Source organism: Anser brachyrhynchus, assembly GCF_964034855.1.
Source record: "Anser brachyrhynchus genome assembly, chromosome: 5".
NCBI lineage: Eukaryota > Metazoa > Chordata > Aves > Anseriformes > Anatidae > Anser > Anser brachyrhynchus.
In genome coordinates, this window is record NC_137699.1 from 6,448,391 (window position 1) to 6,465,593 (window position 17,203).

The following is a 17,203-nucleotide window of genomic DNA, read 5'->3' on the forward strand; positions in this document are numbered from 1 at the left end:
TCCACTGGTTTCAGATCAAGTAATTCTTCATTTCTGTCCAGTATTTATCTGGCTAAGTGAAGCACAAGAAATTCTAAATTATTGTAACATTTTTTTTGTATAGGATATACAGTACTGAAAAGTAGCCAAAATAATAACTGTGGCTCAGAATTCCTTCTGATTTGGTGTTTGCCAAAAAAACAACAGTGCCTTGCAGTGCAAGGCTAACATAGTGAGGTGCGATTTTTTTTCTATTTTTTTCTAGTTAACTTTACCTTTCTGAAGGGTATTTTCTGTTCCTTGCAGCAATCATCTTCACAAGAACAGAAAGGACGGTGGAAAAGGAAGCTAGGCTAATGAGCAAATAGAAACAAATTGTTGTCTTGGGGGCCTTAACACTACTCTGAGTCCGGGTCTTGTTTATCCAATAGTAGAAATGTGTTTGTTTGTTGAAAAATATGTAATACTTGGCCGAGATCATTCTCCAGGAGCTGTTTGCAACCCTTGCTCTCCTGCACCTCTGAACTTTGAAGGTAGTAGGTCCAAGAAGAAACTGAAGCAGTAAACCCTGCGAGACCACCCCAAGAGAAGCATTACCAACAAGTGCCTCTCTTCACCCATTAACCAGACGTAATAGTCATCTCCTTCCTCTTCTGAAGATACTCAAACTGCAGGTGCCCTCCTACTCTCCCTGTAGGCACACTCAGAGCAGCCACAATCTGTTTTTAAAGGCTTTCTGAGCCTTTCAAAGGGCACACTTCCATTCTTCAACTGTAGAGTGAAAGTAGAAAAAAAGATAAATGTTAAACTTGTAGTCAGTTCAATTTTGGAACTAAACTCTTCCATTCAGATACAAATATTTATCTACCAAAAGCTTTACAAGCATTTCTGAGGATAGAATGTAACATTTGTTATTAAAAGCAAGAGGTTCAGCATTTGTTCCTGCTGTGGTCTTTTGTTGGTATTAGAGCAGGGAGTTCCTACAGTATTCATTAGCTCTGTGTGTTTTGTTTTTTCATCTGTTTGCTTACCTAGGCAAAGAAGAGAAGATTTATTTAGAAGCTCCATCATTCTGCAGCCCACAGAAGGCTTCATGAATGCACAGTACCAATATTTCAGAATCTATACCCTCTACATACTACTGCTTGCCATTATCTTTACCACAACATTAGCTCTGATGTGTCCAAAAATCTCTAGGGTAAAGAAATGACTTATGAATGAATTACCTGAAGCAAATCATCAAGAAAATAAATTTAAACAATTTGACATTCTATTTCATTAACATTCTGGGGGAAAAAACATAACAAAAAAAAGAACATTTGTCAAGTTTTCATGTCCACGTGCAACACTTCTTATGCCATAACACACATTGAAGTTGAAAACAGAGCCTTGTGTAGATATCAGTGAACACAGAATTCCAGTCACAAGGATTTATTCTGAGCACCATACTACCTGGTCCTGTGAAGTGAGACACTCGCCAACAAAATATCATGGAATTTTGTTAGCAATCACAGAAAGTCAAAGACAGGATCTGTCTCTATGTTTGAAAAGTACCTGGAGTATTTTTGTCTCTAAGCTTAATAAATAAAAATGGATGATTCAGCCTGTTTGCAGCTTCCAGGTCTTTAGATGGCCAGAATTTGCAGATCCTATGTGATGGTCATTCATGTATTCCCAGTGCAAAGACCACCTGGCTAGATGCATGAAATGTAGTTTTATTTGCAATCATGATGATTAAGAGAAATCTTACAGATTCTTGAACTGCAAGGATGTTACAGGTCTCTCTGGATATTCTAAGCAGTTTCTAAAACTATTTTGCCTTGATTCATTTGGAGAAAAATAGAAGATGGAAAAAAGATTCAAAGAAGTGTTAAGGTTACTACTAACACCTTCTCAGACATATTTAAATGGGAAGCAGATTGTAGATCTGTTTATCTCAAGGAGAAACATATTCCTAAGGGTTTCCATGAGTCTGAAAGGGCTGTGCTGGCGAAGAATTGAGAAAAAGACCTAACAATCTGCTGCCTTGCAACTGCAGATCCAGTTGAAGTGGGAGCTGCTGTCAGCTTCTGCCAAAGATGGAGAAGTCTACTGCTTTATCTTTAACTTCCAGATCTTGCAGAAGACATTGAAATTCCCAGAAGAGACATCTGATACGAATCACTTGGAACAGTCTGCTATATCCATTTGGAAACGTATGTTTGTTTGTATTTTAACATAAGGCCCCTTGAATGAAGGGGTGGGGGGGGGGGGGGGCTGGGGTCTCTTGAGAAGCAAGGACCCTATCTTGTTTGTAGAACCCCTAGTTTTTTGTGTGTTTTTCCAAAAACTTGGGCTTTTGTTCCAGGCTATGAAATTGAAATACTTTACAAGGAAATTGGTCCTGGAAAATCTAGGTCTTAAATCACCACAGGCTGTTGTTGTTATTGAGGTGTTATTGAAGAAAGTCCAAGACTGTTACTAGCTTGTGTTGCCGGAAGATGGGATTTTCCATTTTAGGAGCAGGAGCTAGCTTTCTTAAAATAGCTCAAGCAAAAATAATCATTTGCTTATGAATTTTTGAAGCATAATTTCTTCTGGAATACATTATAATTTAAGGACTTATTATTAAACAAAATTCCCCTACCATGTTCATTATACTTATTTCCATCTATACCAGCAGGCAGCTGATGTCTGGGTGTCTACAGAACAATCTCTTCTCAACACTCTCCACTGATCAACGTGAATCTGATTAATGCTTTTTCCTGTCTTATCTTCTTATCCATGCATTTCTTCTTCAAAATCTGCCTGGAGGGTGATCCTTACTTTATCTGATGGCAGTAAAGGACTTATTCTCATCGATGTATGTAGGATTTGCGAGAACTAAAATTTAGTAAGAGCTTATATATCAAATGCTTGTCATTTTGGGGCTGTTTTGTAAGTGAGGATCCCAGCACAACAAAGAATCATTAACTGCTAAGAATTATTCACTTATTCATTATATACACATATCCACAAGCAAAGTTCTTGTCATAAAGTTCATGTTCTCTGATGAATGGAGAAATGATTCTTGAATTACAGTTAATCTTGTGCAAAGTAATGTAAAATATATTACTTTTAACATATTGCCTTAATAAACGACTAATCTGACCAACAGCTTGAGAAATTAATTTACAAGCACCAAATCACTATTTATTGACATAATATAGTGCTAGCCATTAATAGTATTTAAAAGTTAGCATTAATTATAATTCTTCTATTTTATATGAAATATAAAAGCAGCCTTTCAATATAATATTTCATCCTGCAATTGAAGTGCTGTAATTTCTTGTAGGCTTTCAGCCAATAATACAATATAGCTTAAATACGTAATTCTGTAGCATAACACTTATAATGTAAATCAGTGCTTTTCTTGTTTGTAGAAACTGGATTCTAAAACCCTCTGATTAGAGATAAATGGTGCTATTTTACACAATAATGAATGGAAAATTACTAGTCTCTTTTCTACTGTACCTCACATAAGTGTAGAATATATGTGTTCATTAAAGTATTTGCCACTCTTATTTAACTTAATAAGCTTTTGTTAGAAACTGAAACTTCAATAAGTGATTGCTCCTTTTGCCCTGGGAACAAGGAACACAAAGATTTATTGCAAAGTAATCAAAAATACCCCCTTAAATAAACCTTGAACGAGTTCTTTAAAATGAAAAAGAGTAAATTATATTCAGTGTTCTGATTTAAAAATATATATACAAAAGGAATAAAAATAATAATTCAATTAATATATTAATTCAGTGAGCATCAAAGTAATTTGCTACTATAAACTATAAAGATGAAGTTTGTGTATATACACTTAAAATCTGCAAGACCTAATCTAGTTTCCAACATATCCTAAATCCACAGATAATCTGTGCATGAAATAGAAGACAGAAGACATATTTGAACTAGGCACAAGGCTGATAACTGATGCTTAAAAATAGAATCTTATCTCCTTTGTTAACGTTTTTCTGGGACGAAGGTCCGGGACTGGGGAATGTCTGCTTCAGGGGGAAAGTGGCACCAGTGATCCAGCTCACTGGTAGTCCTGACCTATCTGGGGCTGCGCCATCACGATGCCCAGGCTCAGGCACTTTCCCAGTGCTCCCAGTGAAGGCCAGTATTATTGACTGAGCTGAGAGAAGATTACAAGAAAAGATTAAAATCAGTATCCCAGTGCTCCATGGCAGAGTGAGAACAGAAGTTTACAGACCGCAGATTTCTCTCTATTGCCGATCAAAGAAAACTGAAACACAGAATTCCAGGGGAAGTGGATTTGACCTGGAAGGCTTGTATAAGGAGTGACCTGTAGTGGTTATCAAAACTGACAGCTGAAATTAACCCTTCTAAATCTCAGTACCTTGATCTGTGGAGCCTCACTGCAAGCAGTGGTATCAGCAGCCCTTTCAGCTTTGAATATGTGCGATGATGCAGAATAAAATGTGACTTATTGCTTTTTGTTTTAGGTACTTTCAAAGACATAAAAAATGTTATGCCTGCTACCTTGTCTCAGCTAATTAACATCACAAAACACGATGAAAGCACACCAATGTTGATTCACTAACAAGATGGTATTTGGTATGTCTGCAGTGCCCTCTTGTATGCCTGTTCCAAGAACGAGCAAGTCTTTTTTTAATGAATACTTTCACACCATAAGCACTAAAACCACTGTTTTAACCTATAGTGATTTAGTAATTAGCATTAATGAATTCTCACACAAACGGTATGGGAGAAACAGTCATGCAACTTCATCTTCCTGGTTCGGTATTACTTTTTTTCTTGGTTCACATGCAGTTTTTACTGTCTTGCTACTCCCCTTTCCTCCCCACATATTTTTTAACATCCTGTTGCCTTGAATTGATAGCTGCCTAGGGCATGGAATATCTCTGTCTTACATGCCTATAAAATATAACACATTTATGCCTAGAGGCACTGATCAGGTCTTTAAGGCACTGCTCCAGCACCAGAAATCAATAATACTTGGTATGGCAGAAATGAATGAAGGTTGCTGTAAGTGAAACCATCCAGGAATTAATAGCTTTGTAGGTATGGTAACAGAGATCGTTCCCAATTCCCTTTCCTTGTCCTTCTTCATTGCCCAAAGGATTTACAGGAAGAGACAGGTGATGGTTTCTCTCTGTGGGATAAATTTGTTTGTGCAGATCTCTTTGTTGCTGTAACCAGGCTAGTTAAAAGCTAGTTTGGGTTTCTCTGCACTATACTGCAACCACTGAACCATGGAGTAGACACATACGAGCAAGTTTCATTTCACAGAAGTCATCTTTGTAGATACTTAAGCCCTTCTCGATCTGTTTAAACTCCTCCTGTTCTTTCAGAGTCATCTAAGGTCACTGCATGCCGACCACAGTGTGCCCAAAGCCGCTATCTCCACTTGTGTTGTCCCCACACTCATTCCTTTCTATTACCAGTCAGCAGTATGATATGTGGCTAGAAGGATCTTCAGTCTGTCTAATCCATCAAAACAGCTATTGTGCTGCTAAATACCAGAAACTATGACTGGCAGAAAGGATGAGACATTTGCACAACAAACACAAGATTTTGCCATTTCATCTAAAGCCACAGGAAGCAACAAGTTCTTATCCCAGGACAACAGTCATGGAGAGAAACAGAAGGAGAAAGACAGAGGAGGGGAAGGAAGAGATGGCGTTTTGATTAAGGCAATGTATTAAAGCACAATGTTAATGCTATATATTATGTTATCTTCTTGTTAAGGGCAGCTGTTATATCTTCTTACATGCTATTTGTTGCAGAGCAGGAAGCCTGTTCTGAAATATGTAAGCCACTATATAAATCAAGGGCCATTATCAGTACAGCTAGATGACAATTTTTCACTGAAACAATTGATGAAAATAATGATTTGCTGAGGTAGAAAGAGACTAGAGAAATCCATGTTTGTTTAATGTATTTCCTCAAAGTTTCAGCAGCTTTCTGCTGGAAATATGCTTGGTTTCCCATCTAGCAAGCTGCTCAGGAGCCTGGGACCTCATTTAATTTGCTCGTGACTGGATACTTAAAGGTCTCACAAATCCAGGAGTATCCTGAATACATTCCTAAAGGGGGCTCTGCTTTTTGCTCAAGCCATGACTTTTAGGTTTTTCTGGCTCCCTGCCGTGGAGTTGCGATGAGGCTGATCCTCCCTGCTGCAGCTCTGGGTTTCCAGGCTGCCTGCTGTGTGCGCTGCTTGTTGGCTGCGGCAGCTGGCCAGACAATCCGGCTGGGGATTCGTAGGCTTCTTGCTGGGCTGGGAGCCGTGCCTGAATTTAAGGATCTGCCATTACCCTGGCCAGTTTTCTGAGCGATGAAGACAGCCAGTACTGCCCCACTTTTACAAACAAATTTACAAACGAAAACCCCAACACAAAACAGCCAAGAAGAAGAGAAAAAAAAAAAAAAAAAAAAGAAGTATTCCAGTTTACTGGAAAAGCAAATAATGTGCTGCTGAAAAGCTATGAAGAGCTCATGTGGCTATCTTATGCTACTTGTTTATTTTAGGCCACTCTGAGTTCGGTCACCCATAGATGTCAGAGGGAGTCTGACTTGTTTGACTGTATGGATTGAACTACTTGAGATGCTACAAGAGCATCTTAAAAGCTTCACGCTTTTTACAAAAATATGTGTGAGTACTTAGGAATGTCCCTCTTAAAAACACTACTGTATATTGATATTTCCATAGCCTATTACTGTTGATTAGGAGATGAAAATGCAGAAAGAGCTTTTATCAAGAAGACAAAGTAGTTCTGTTGCATCCTTAAGCAAATTAGCATCCTAAACTGGATTTCTAAGTGCATTTTAAGGAGTAACAGCCATTATTAAGCCACTAGATACTCGGATTTTAAATGGACAAAAACACAGGCAATGGTGTAATTTAAACAGGATGCAAAAGAGATGCGGGTGCCAGGATTATTATCTACACCATGTATGGCTGGAAAGTAAGTGCCAATTCTGTCTCCTTGCACATCTAAATCCCTCCATGTGGAGAGACGCTAGTAGAAGAAAGGACAAGAACAGGAGTTTTGCCAGAAGGGTTGTTGCAAGGTCACAGAATGAATCACAGAATCATTCAACAGTTTGGGTCTGAAGCGACCTTTAAAGATTGTCTAGTCCAATCCTTTCTTTGGGCAGGTCCCTTGAATATTATGTACAGTTTTGGGCTCCACAACATAAAAAGTTTGTTAAGGTTCTTAGAAGTGTGCAGAGGAGGGCAACAAAGCTGGCAGAAGGGCAGAAAGGCATGCCCCATGCGGAGAGGCCGAGGACACTCGTGTTGTCCAGTCTGGAGAAGAGAAGGCCGAGAGGCGACCTCGTTGCTCTCTGCAACTTCCTGAGGAGGAGAAGTGGAAAAGGAGGTGCTGGTCTTTTCCCCTGGTAACCAACGACAGGATGCATGGGAACGGCAGAAAGCTATGACAGGGGAGGTTGGATGCTGAACAGAAAATGAGTTGTGTTCATGGAGTCTAACAATGTGAGAATGCTTATAGATGTGTTTTATTGAGTCTTCAAATATTTAATTCCCTTATTTGACACAAAATCATTCTGCTCTCTGAAGAAGGAGAAAAACCTCGGCTTACATCTCTATCAGCCTGAGCAAAAAATTGAACTCTCTCCTATTTGATATTGCCTTACTTTGACCTTTTGTAAATCCACTGTTTACTTCAAATTCCATCTTTCACACCTGGTCATACACTAAGTAATGTAACTCCATTCATTTTTGCCTCCTCGCTGCTTTGCGCTGTGAGTCACTAGATTGTACAGTGGTGATGAAAATTAACATTGATTATTGCTGTATACTTTGCTTATGAGCATGCTTTCACTGCTAAGCTTACTCTATCTATCATCTGTGCATATACTAACATATAATGTTGCAAACAGATTCAGTGAAGATGTGAATGTAAATGGGTAGACGTGAATGCTGTTCATATTTGGAGATATTCACAAATAAGATGCACGTGCTTGAACCAGACTGTCAATTAAAATATCTTGCATGCTTTTCCCTTGGCAAAAAGCTATACTCAGTAGCATATTTACAAACAGATTTACATTGTTTTTAATATTCCATTTTTCCCAGATGATACAGCAAACATTAAAATACATCAGTGATGAGCCACGCGTATAAACAAAATACCCCTCACCCCACCCCACCCAAAAAAAAAGAAAAAAGAAAACCAAACATAACAAAAACAATAGAGTGGAAAAAAATAAACCAGCAACCATATACTGAATTAGAATATGCTGGATTCATTGGTAGCCACTGTGACACTGCATAAATAATCTGACTATAACTCAGTGGAGGGGCATTTGGGCCACCAGCCTGAGCCCTGGCAGATCTGAGTGCCACAGAGCAAATACCCCTTAAAGCCCCCTTACCCACATTTATTTCCATTATTGTCTTGAATGCGCTTTCTCTGCACATTCAGAACAATCCCTAAAATACCCACTGCCTCCAGCAGAATAGGAAGGACCTGAGGTTGATTTAAATGTTATTCTACCTATAAGAGATTGTTCTTGTTCTTGTTTTTTATGATTATTATAGTAACATCTTCACTTCTTGGCAATTTTTCTGCCAGTGACACCAAAATTCAGTTATTGCTAGTTTTAAATGCATTAGCCACTTCCCCATAATAAAACGCCCATAATGATTGTTACAGCATCTATTATACTGTTATGCTATGTTATAATAGATTGTTATATCATAGTCCCTTAATGTTTGTTACAGAATTAATGATACGCCATGATGAAGTAAGGTTTTTTTTCAACAACAACAACAGCACCAAAAGAAGATGCTGTGCATTCACAGGTACCTACACAGGGGTGAAATACACTTACAGAAAATACTTTTGAAAATGTATAAATAGAAGTGACAGCAAAACTTTAGGTAGTCCTTGCAAAAAAGCTGACCAATGTGAGAGAATTTTCCTTTTTTCTGTTCTGTAGATGGCACCATGTTATTTGTTAATATGTGGCAACTGTTACATAAACCCCCACATGGCTGTTTCCATTCTAGTGTTGCCAGAGCTTTTCAAGCAACTTCAAGAAGTGAACAAGTTTGACAGTTTTTGCCTGCAGTTATTCCTTATCTCTCAAGTCTTTCAGTAACAAAAAATTTCATTAATTCACCTCAGAAACACTGAATAGATATCGTAGTTGGGCTTTAGGGATTTTGACCTTTTTTTTTTTTTTTTTGGATTGTGTACTGACATATGGAGTATGTTCTACCTATAACAACAACAAAATGAGCACAATATTTTATATTTTCAAGGAGCAGATGGATCAAGGCTCACTTTTATCTCATATAATGGTATACCAGAAATACAGGGAATTCCATTTAAACTTTTTTTTTTTTTTAATTTTTTCCCGTGTGAATGGTCAATCACTAGCACAGCTTGCACAGTTATAGTCTCTCGCTCTTTGGAGGCTCTCAAAAGCTTACTGAATAAATACATTCCTGAGCAGCCCACTTTGGTTGCCCCTGCTTTGAGCAGGAGATTGGACTAGCTGATCTCCAGAAGACCCTTCCAGCCTCAACAATTCTGTAATTCTCCCATGACCCTCTCTGTGCTTGTCCTTCATATCCTGTAGATGACTTGTTTCTGTATACTGACATCGGAAGAAAGAATGAAAAACAGTTCGCAAAAGTCTACCAAATCTCATTGTAATTGTATTCAGAAGTTGAATAGCTGTCTTTCTACTTGTCAGTAAACTTGTGCTGATGAAAACCAGAGGACACTCAAAGGCTTTAAATTCACACTTCAGCAACACGATTAATTTTCTTGTCAAAGATGGAAAAAGTGCTATCAACCCAGCTGAAAAGAGGTTATAGACATTTATGTTCATAATTAAATATTTCATTTACAGTTATTGTCAAACATTAACTAGAATATGTTTCCGTTAGCCTTTTGCACTTCTTTAGGATTCCATTTGGTACGTAAAACATTTCATTCAAAAAAATCTATTGCCACTCTATTGAAGGTAATATTTTGCCTCATGTATGGTTGGAAATAGTACTTCTGATGTTTCTTAACTCTGCTATTTCTGAATTATTTTTTCCCATGACACATGGATATGTGGAACGAATGCAAACCACAAGTAGCCTGACTATTATTACTTATAGTATGGTTATAATAAGATTTCTTTATACTTCTTGACAGTACAAAGAGATCTTCACTTAGTCTCAGTAATGATGCATCAAGGAACTTGCACAAAACAGTCTATTTTAACTTGCATTATGTGTTGAGAATATTTTCAGTATATTGAAGATTTGTGAATGAACTTTGCCCCCCTGTCTCTTCAAACTCCCCAAATAAAACAACTGGCTGGAAAAATAAGTCAAGTGTAACTCTCTTGTTATTTATCCTTAACCAGAATTCACTGTTCTTCCAGTTACAGGTACAGGTTTGCACAGGAGAACATGCGAATGTTTAACATGGAAAACTTCAAGCCCACAATGGTTCTTAGTGGAATTAATTCCAGAAGATCCAAGAATGACTAATGTCAGTTGGCTCTTACCTGTTTTTATTTGCATGGAGAAAACTTAGAGATCAAATATTTTTGGCCAACTAAAGTAAATTTTATAGCAATTTGTCCCCTTGTGGCTCTATGAATGCAATATGAACTGTGTGTACTCCAGGACAAGTGTGTTAATGCTGTTTCAATTCATTTATGTTTATCAATAAAAGATACAGACTTTGTTTTATAATCAGAGTTTTTGAGCTGTAATGTTATTTTACAGTAGTATTTTATAGTAGTTACTTAAGAGTTTTTATTTCAATTGAATATATATTAAGTGCTTGTATAAAAATTATAAGCAGAATATTAATTACGCTTAATAAATCACACCTCTAATGAGACAAAAATCATCAAAATGAAACTAGAACTGAACTGACTTGAGACAAGGTCAATAAAATGTTTGGTTATTTTTCATTTTACTTCAGTAAAATTTCTCTTATTGCTCCACATAAAACCGTGCTTGAACTGTAAAATGTATACAGCTCAGAAAAGCCTTATCTTTCCATATCAAGAGCTATAAAGTAAATTGTGTACTGATACAGAATAACATGAAAATGTACAACCAAACTGGAGCAAAACTGCAGTATCAGGGAAAAAAATAAATGTGTATATATATATATATATATGAAATTCATAGTCAGTTTTTACGTATCCAGATGCAGTTTTTGTATGTAAACAGCTGTTAACAGAAAGAGTGGAAACAGTCAAGACACCTGCTTAAAGCCTAGCTCAGACTATGGAAATCTGCAAATCTCCAGATAATTGAACATTATCTATATTTGACTTGGGCCCATAAAAAAAATGAAAGTACTGTATCTGTCCTTCAGAGAATGCCCTATGAAAATCCACTGACAATACTGAGGCGCTAAGTAGATACATGGTCTAGTTGCCCCCCAGTGACAGGAAATCCTAAAATAGAAGCTAGCCATTTGGATTGAGTATACCACCTCAAATATGTTATCACACCTAGTGGATTTCTGAGAAACGTTAAATAACCTGTTAAGATTCCTATTAGTTTGCTTTCATGTTCTTTTATCACTGCTGCTAGAAAGTAGATAATTCAAAAAAAGTCAGCAAATGCGAAGCCACATCCAGCTATTTCACTAGAGTGATACCAATAAATGTCCTAAATATGAACATATCATTTGTATTCACTATTCCTTCTGCCAGATGTGAGTTTTTAAGTTATTGCTCAACATAATGATTATAGAGTACCAATTGTTAACGAACATTTTTACTCCAAAATGGATCTTTTTTTTTTTTCCAAAATGCACCCATTTCCTGAAAGGGCTTTGCAATGTTGCCTTAGATAAGGTAACCCCATTCTTTCCCTACAGAATACCTGAGAACTCTACTGAAGACATTGAGTTGGCAAAGGAAAATAAAAGTTTTTGCAGTCAACCACTCCTGCTAAGATTAGCTGTTGTAGATTCTGTCTGCAGTTTAAAAACATCCTCTAGAAAAGATTCGTGTTGACAAACATACCTCTGACGTAAATAATTCTGTTGACTTAGAAGAAGCTATGAAAGCTCAGAAGTTATTTAATTTTTCTGTGTGTGTGTTGGCTCCTTTGTTTTGTACTACTATTTTATGTTCAGTCTTTACCTACTCCTTAACAATGAAGTATTGATGCAAGTGAACAACAAAAAAACAAACACAAAACAACTGTGCTATCAATTTACCTGCAGAGAAAATAAATTTCTCACAAATGTTCTGTCAGTAGGTGTCAATGAGACACAAATAAGGAGATAAAAAAGATCTTTCTTCTGATAAACTTTTCTTTTGGTAGTGAACTCCATGTCCATTGTAGACTGACAGTGGCAAGCACAGAGTTTTTCTAAGCTATCAAGTCAGAGAACATGAAACAGTGGCATCATTTTTCTAATACCCAGTACACCATCACCCTGGAGCTGTGAGCACCAATCAGAGTGAAGGAATAATTCATTCCCCAATCCCAAGGTAATACTGGCATCCCCAGGAAGTAGAACAGAAAAGACAATGAGGTTTTGTGTTATGCACATTTGACTATTTAAAAATGAGTTGACATCAACAGCTCATTTTAGCCCAACTTGTGAATATTTACAATTTTTATAGTTTCCTGTTTGGCTTACAATGAGTTGGAACTCCTGAGCTCTGAGGACATGACTAACTTCAATGAGTTTATTTAACCTCTAATACAGTAACAATAATAATTCATAATACAATTAAGAATATTTATATTAATAGGTCGAAACTTGAAAACAAGAAGATAACATGATCTATGCAGAACCTTGACCTTGGTCCTTGACATTCCCTTTGTTTTCTTGGTAATGTTTATTTCTTTCAACGAATGCAAGTTCACACAATTTTGCGTTTTATATTGATGCCACATCAGGTATTGGTAAATGTGTAAATCAGTAACGCTCAACATCCAACATCCCCAGCTTTTCACTGAGCTTGCTGGTTTCAGTCTGAAGAGACTGAAAAGCTACAGAAATACTACGTTCCTGGGACAGGCCAGTGTGTCATGCTTGGGGTGGAGGCTATTAATGGACAGGCTGACCCTACACTTTATGTTTAGAAGTACCCAGCAGTTGCAGCTCCCGTTCTAGCCAAGGACAAATATATTTATTTAAAAAATCATGAGGTAAAAGAGTAATCAAGTGTTGTAATTACCTCTCTCCTGTTTTATCAGAATGTGTCTATATGCCTTAATGACTTAGCAGGAAGCACAGGTGGTCATGGGGCAGAGGGGGAAAAGGGTGACTGTGGTCATTACTCCAGAGAAATCAGAGTTGTGAGGGAATTAAACGTGCTTTGAAAAAAATAAATAATAGAGAATCCAGAAAGCCAGCGGGGCAAAAGGGATATAAAGCCTCTTTCCAACTGAATTGGCATAAAGTCAAGGCCTGTCAGAGCAGTAACTGCAGTAAAAATGAAATTGTCAGGCACTGTTAGTCACTGTGTTCATATACTAGTGCTACTGGAAGCATTTAAAGGAAGTGCCAACCAGTGCTATTTAAAAACACAACCCCTGCTCTACCCACCACCAACCCACTCCAAACACCAAATGATTGAAAAAAAGCACAACAACTATGCTACTCTGCACATTTGTCCTGTGGCTGTCAAGCAGGGTCAGGAAGGAGACTGCTCAGGTTCTCTTTTGTGAAAGAGATGCAGAACAAAGCTTCTCTGGCATGATTAGATACGCGTTGGAGGCAAGGAAATAGACAGAAAGCATTATTTAAAGGTTACACATGAATACATCCATTATTTTGTAGGTAGATATCTAAAATAATTTTAGATCATTCGTATTTTCTAGCTTTTCTGATACTGGATAATTTATTTCTAAGGAATAGTATTCTTCACAAATACTCCATGACCTCACCAGTGAAGAAACTTCTCAAACATTTTTGGGAAAATAAAAAAGCTTTGAGATGTCACCCATGCCTGGTGCTACCACTTATTGGGGATGACATACAATAACCTCTGGATATTGGTATTTTCCCAATTGCAAGATAATAAGGGAATTCATAAAAAAAACTTATACGAGATACTTTATACTGTAATGCTAAGTACCTTAGAAAATCGTAAATAATAGGTAATGTCTTTGATCACGCTAACATTAAAATTAATAAACAAAAATTATGTATTCTCGAATACACTGCCATGAAAGAACATAGAAGAAAGCCTACTCAGATAGCATGCTCTCTTCTGCCAATCTCCTCCTTTTCCCAGAGATTTCAAAACATAACAGGAAATCATCAACTATGGAGCAACATTTAGAGAGTGCCACAACATGTGTCCTCAGCACAGACATATACCACTAGCAGTGATTTGGCAAAAAATATAGGGACCCATGATAAAAAAATAAAAATCCTGTGATGCAAACTCTGGCAACACGTTGCAGGAAGTTAAGAACAGATCAACTGCACTGCACAAATCATTTGATAAGCTATATTCAGTTTATAGGTTATAAATACAAAGCATACAAAATATATAATAAAAGGAACGGGATCAGAAAACTAATTTTGGGAATGACTTAGGAAATTTTGGCTAATCAAGTAAGATAAGCCATGAAGATGAACCTGTGTAATCAGGTAAACAACAAGTAGAAGAAGGGACATCACAGGATTTGTCACTACATTATGTAGCCAAATACTATTCTTGGCTTCAACACACAACGAAACAAAACAAAGAGAAGGAAGGAGAGAGAGAGAGAAGGGGTAGGAGAGGAAGAAAAAGTTTATAAAAAATGTAAGGTATCCGGAAATGGAAAACTAGGCTTTAAATGGGAGGCTTAGGCCATTTCATGTATCAAACCTCTTTACAAAAAGGTCAAGGAATTATTTGATTCCTGTCTTTTACTCCTTACTGTGAAAATACTTGAGATAGTAACTATTTCTCAAATCTGGTATGCAGAGGAATATCAAGACAGCTCAAGCTAGAAAATCCAGGTAATATGCTTGCCACTCTGAAACAATATCTCCATCCTTTATAAATAAATTGGAATTGTAACTTTCTCACTTGTACTCCTTTCAAATTAGGAGTAGGGTTATGAATCAACCAAAGAACTTCTTGGTTAAGTTATGACAAAAACTAAGAGGACATTTCAGGGAATGACGGAAACATTGATGAAGTTAAGTCATCAATTTTTTAATTAGGCATTGATACATGATGGTGCATGAATTATTACAACATTCATCTTACTTGGGACTAGCTAGCTACAAATTAAAAGCAGGAGAGAATGTATTTTGATAATGATAAACTACGAAAGATAAATATTAGCACATGGTTTGTTTACAGGATGATATTTAAAACAATTGCAAAGAATGAGATGGTCTCTGCTGTGCATCATTCACCAGAATAAATTGCCAAAAAAAATCTGTGAGGAAGGAGTTTCTGAGAGGTCATATAAACGTTTAAAACTGTGGAGGTGAGGGTGAGAGGTACTTTTAGACAGACAGACAGACAGAAAGGAAGAAAGAAAGGCTCATTCATATACTCAAAGCTAAGTCAAATGTTCAAGAATGAGCTATGAAACACATACGTACAGGAACTGAATGTTAACTGAATGTTAGGAAGTAGAAAGGACATAAAAAAAATAATCTTGTAAAGCCTCGGTAAGGATTCTGTAAGGAGCTACTTAGGTCTAAGTGGGCAACCAGCAGGTTTTTGACCTGACTGTAAAGCCAATAAGCCATTGAACTGGATATTTCTCCCTTCCCCTAAACAGAACAGATATCCTTGGGAGTCGAGGATGCCAGTATCCTTTTCACAGGATCACTTTTCAGATTTCAAAATCATTTGTTATTTTACATATACAGGCATTTTAGTACACTTCTTTTCCAAATCACTCCATTTTTACATCCCATCATGCCTACTTACTTGGCTAATGGAAGTAAACATTGAAACAACATAACTGTTTAAGGACAAAATGACCTGCTGAATTTAGACATGTTTGTTAACAGAGGAAAATACACTGATGTTCTTTAAATAGAAGCAAGTAAACTGGGAAAACCCCAGCCACAAAGCACCATCCTGCAACACTTGCAGGAAACATAGGCCTATAGTTTCATGGGAGCAGATTAGTGCAGCTGTCATATACTAAGGCCTTTACCTCTGCTTAGTGGATGGAAATCATATTTTCTAAGAATTGGGAGGCATAAAACAAAGGTCATTGCATTCAGGTTCAAAACTGACAGTAAGAAGTGATGTGTCAGATGAAGGACACGAGACACATACAGATAGTGTTACAGGATGCCACAGGACCTGCTAAATGTTTATATGCATTCAAGGGGAGACAGTACAACTTTATGGAGGAAGGAATTAAAGGGGGATAACTATATAATGAAAAAAACTTATGTAGCTGGTGGAGTGGATGAGGTTAAAATACTTGAAGGCTGCAAGTGTATCAGGAGGAACCAAAGACAGACCCAGGCAGGCCACTCAAGGTTTTGCATAAACATCAATGAGAGCAAAACTTGATCCATTTTTACTTTAAGTTATATTTCTGCTCAGTGTCCAACATTTACTCCTGAATCTAACACACATCAGCTATTCAATAATGTTGAATAAGGCATGTTTTATGAGTAGGGATTTTTGATTTAAAAGCCAAGAAATAACTACCATTGTTGTTAATGGATGGGAAAGCTTACCTAACAGCATCTTTGACAGTGTAGATCATCCAATTGCTCCACTCTCTCTCTGCAGGATTTACACTGTACCAGTTTTTCCATGGGTAAAATGCAAAGAATGCCCTCCTAATTAAATATGGTCTCTGATCTTGGAATTCTATTTTATTTTTTTTTAAAGTAATACTTATTTGAAAAAGTAATGTAACCAAGAATAAGCTAAAGTGAAAGCAGTTGGCTATACTACTATACATTTTTTTTTCTTGGACAACTGTTAACTAAATTAATTACCTCACTGCTGAGTTAATTAGGTAATATTAGTACATAAATACCCAATTAATTATCCTAAGCTAATAAAAAGACAACTGCCATCAAATGTGTTTGACACTACTGTATACACTGAATGTAAATTTTCCCATTTGCTTCCCAATCCAATTTTAATTAAACCATTATAAATTTAAGTCATTCTCATAAATGAGTTATAGCATCACAAACTAATCACTCAAGAAAAGTAAATGAAGAGACAATAATCCTTTTTATAATTATACTGCCAGTTAGAATGACTTTAATAA

At 36.8% G+C, this 17,203-nt stretch overlaps 1 protein-coding gene and 1 long non-coding RNA gene across 9 annotated transcripts in view; one reads left to right on the forward strand and one right to left on the reverse strand.

The window, feature by feature from the left end:
* Positions 1-14,762, forward strand: part of LOC308195236 — a 303,868-nt gene extending 289,106 nt beyond the window's left edge. For all 4 annotated transcript variants that reach the window (XR_013951363.1, XR_013951364.1, XR_013951365.1 and 1 more), the window contains one exon: positions 286-14,762. This is a non-coding gene — a long non-coding RNA (uncharacterized lncRNA). The remainder of the gene's footprint in view (positions 1-285) is intronic.
* SPON1 (spondin 1) overlaps positions 1-17,203 on the reverse strand; it is a 330,516-nt gene that overhangs the window by 43,577 nt on the left and 269,736 nt on the right. The gene's annotated exons all lie outside the window — the stretch shown is intronic.